We start from the raw sequence: 3,738 nt of genomic DNA, 5'->3' as shown, positions 1-3,738 counted from the left end.
GATATTAGTTTGTGGTTTTTCCTCCTCCTTTTCAAGAAAGTAGCCAGGCCATTGTCGGCCCCTGCCGTTGAGGAGTGGGGAGCCATTTCCTCCAAACCAAGAGGCACAGAGCCTGGTGGGTCTGGCCAGTGGTAGGACCTACAGATGCTCCCTTTCTGGGAACAGCCCGTGAAGTAGGCAATATCTGGAGAACCTGCCAGAGAAGACAGGGGTGCATTTGGGGAGGGAGGGACCCACAGTGCAAACTGCCAGCTCCCAGGAAGGCCCTGTGCAGGGACAGTGGATGAAAGTGTCAAGGAATGTGACATTCCAGAGCGACCTCAAGAACTTTCTGCTCCCCTCTGGGTCCCAGCTCCCCTCTGGGCTCTGTACATTCTTTCACTGAGTGGAGTTTGGCTGAGGAGTTGCTGTGGCATTGTATGCTCAGAGGACATGAAAATGGGGTGGAAATTTCTGGAACCTACTATCTCCTCTCCAGTCCTCACAGGAGCCCCATGCACCAGGCATCATTAGCCCACCTTTGGGAGGGTCACTGGCTGGCCAGGATAGACAGCAGGTCTGGCAAATGGGAGCATTACCAGGGAATAGAGGCTGAGGAGAAATCACATAAGTTGCCCGGTTAAAACTCCACACGTGGGCTGGTCCCGTGGCCGAGTGGTTAAGTTCACGCACTCCGCTGCAGGTGGCCCAGTGTTTTGTTGGTTTGAATCCTGGGCGTGGACATGGCACTGCTCTTCAAACCACGCTGAGGCAGCGTCCCGCATGCCACAATTAGAAGGACCCACAACACAGAATATACAACTATGTACTCGGGGGCTTTGGGGAGAAAAAGGAAAAAAAATAAAATAAAAAAACTAAATCAAAACAAAACAAAAACTCCACATGTTCAGGGATAGACAAATCAATCTGACTAACAAAATAGCTTTTGATAACAGTGACATTTCAAATCAGAAGAAAGGCTAGACCATTCAATAAAGGGTGTAGGGCAGTTGGTGGATCATTTGGATCAAAGTAAAGTCCTATCTACACCTCATACCATATGCAAAAGTAAAGGTACAGATTGATTAAGGAGCTAAACATAAAAATGAAACGATCCAGCTGTCAGAAGAGAACCTAGAAGAGTATGTTATAATCTTGGGGTGGGAAAAATTTCCTAAGCACAAGGTCCAGAACCCATAAAGGGAAAGACTAAAGATTTGACTACATAAAAACTTAAAAATTCTTTAAACACATAAACACAAACAAAAAAATAGTGAATAAAGTTGAAAGACACATGATGGGCTGGGAAAAATATCTGCAACATGTTTTATAGAAAAAGATTAAAATCAAGAATATACAAAGAGAGGAAATGGTTGATTGAGCTATTTGGCCTAACTCTCCCACTGAAAACAACAAAAATTATAGCTAAAATAAATCTTAGCCAGAGCCTTAATAACCTTATAGACTTGAACAAATCTCATACTTAATACTGAAATAGTGAAAACATTTCCTCTGAGATTGAGAACGAGACAAGGATGCCCACTTCTACTCCATGTTGTACTGGAGGTCTTAGCTATTGCAATAAGGCAAGAAAAAAAAAATTAAGGTTATAGGGATTGGAAATAAATGAATGAAACTGTAATCATTCACAGATGATACGATTGTGTGTAAAGAAGATCCGAAAGAATCCACATATAAATGATTAGAATTAATCTCACAAAAGACTGGCAGTAAAACTACACAAAAAGCTACAGAATAATATTGAGAGAGGGCCAGCCTGGTGGCACAACAGTTAAGAGTGCATGTTCCGCTTTGGTGGCCTGGGGTTTGCTGGTTTGGATCCCAGGTGCGGACATGGTACCGCTTAGAAAGCCATGCTGTGGCAGGCATCCCACATATAAAGTAGAGGAAGATGGGCACAGATGTTAGCTCAGGGCCAGTCTTCCTCAGCAAAAAAGAAAAAAAAAAGAGGATTGGCAGCAGATGTTAGCTCAGGGCTAATCTTCCTCAATAATAATAATAACAATAATAATAATAATATTGAGAGAAATTAATGATCTAAATAAACAGAGGTATATACCATGTTCATGAATTGAAGCCTCTATATTAGAAAGATGTCAACTCTCTCCAAATTGATTTCTAGATTCAATGTAATTTCAGTCATAATCCCAGCAGATTTTCTTGTTGAAACTGACAGGCTGATTCAAAAACTGATACAGAATGACAAAAGATCAAAATTAACCAAGACAATCTTGAAGAAAAACAAAATTGGAAGACTTAGACTACTGGAAATCAAGATATTATAAAGCTACAGGAATAAAAATAGAGTGATTTTGGCACACTGAAGATCAAATAGAAAAACAGGAAGAATAGAAAGTCCAGGAGCAGATTGTACCATAAGGACACATGATTATGATGGAGGTGGCATGCGACGGCATGGGTATAAACTGTTCCTGATCTGTCTCTTGAATTTGACGTGTGTCCTCCTCATGCAAGTTTTTAAACTTTAATTACACATATGTTTATGTAAACAAATATAGTACCATTTCATGTTTTGAAATTTTTTATAAATGATATCATAGTTGACTATCCTTTGGAAATGAGTTTTTTTTTATGCAACATACATTTTTTAGATTTATTCATGGTGGTACACGTACAGCCCATCATTTGAACTGCCTCGTGGTATTCCATCGTATGAATGAACACACTGTTTTTATCCATTCCCCAGCAATCAGATTGTTCCCAATTTTTTTCTACCATAGGTCCACAGTCATTATTTGGAATTCCCAAATCCTCAAAGCTCTGAAAACCTAGTTTGTTTGTCTTTTTTCCTTTGTAAGTTTGGGACAAACTCATTTGGTGGTGAAAACTGACCAGACAAAATGTGTCTATTTATACTCTTTATAAACAGGCACAGACGGAGTTCTATGAGCTCAGGGCCTCACTCTTACGAACTCATTTAGCCTTAATTACCTCCCTAAAGACCCATCTCCAAATACAATCGCACTGGGAGCTAGGGCTTCTACATATGAATTTGGGGGGGGACATAATTCAGTCCATGACAGGTGTCAATCTTTACTAGTATGCATTGTAGTCTTCACAGCCTTATACTTGTAGTAAAAAAAAAAAAAAAAGCCAATTTCACTTAAGAATGTTCCGGATGAAGTGTTAAAATTATTAAGTTTATTGTATCTTAACACTTGAGAACAAGTCTTTTAAATATTCTGTGTGATGAAAAGAGAAGTACACGTAAAATACTTCCACTTCCTTTTGTAGTATGATGGCTGCTAGAGGCACAGCACTTGTGCGATTGGGTTGCCAGCTGAAATAGCCGAACCTCTTTTCATGGAGCACCAATTTTGTGTGTGTGTGCGTGTGTGTGTGAGGAAGATTGGCCCTGAGCTAACATCTGTTGCCAATCTTCCTTTTTGCTTGTGGAAGATTGTCGCTGAGCTAACGTGTGACAATCTTCCTCTACTTTATGTGGGATGCTACCACATCATGGCTTGACGAGCAGTACTAGGTCCATGCCTGGGATCCAAACCTGTGAACCCTGGGCCGCCAAAGCAGAGTGAGCAAACTTAACCACTACGCCACCGGGCAGGCTCCATGGAACACCATTTTTAATGAATGAATAACTAAGAGAATGAAGTGAGCCTGTCACTTCAAGGAAGACAATTGACAGTATTTATTGCTAATAATAAAGTTCAAGTCTTCAAGCAAAAATTAGAATTTTTGAAAATCTGCATCCTGTCTCTA

The sequence above is a fragment of the Equus caballus genome, chromosome 4 (assembly GCF_041296265.1).
Source record: "Equus caballus isolate H_3958 breed thoroughbred chromosome 4, TB-T2T, whole genome shotgun sequence".
Lineage (NCBI taxonomy): Eukaryota > Metazoa > Chordata > Mammalia > Perissodactyla > Equidae > Equus > Equus caballus.
The sequence above is the reverse complement of the archived record's forward strand: the minus strand, read 5'-3'. Positions refer to the sequence as shown.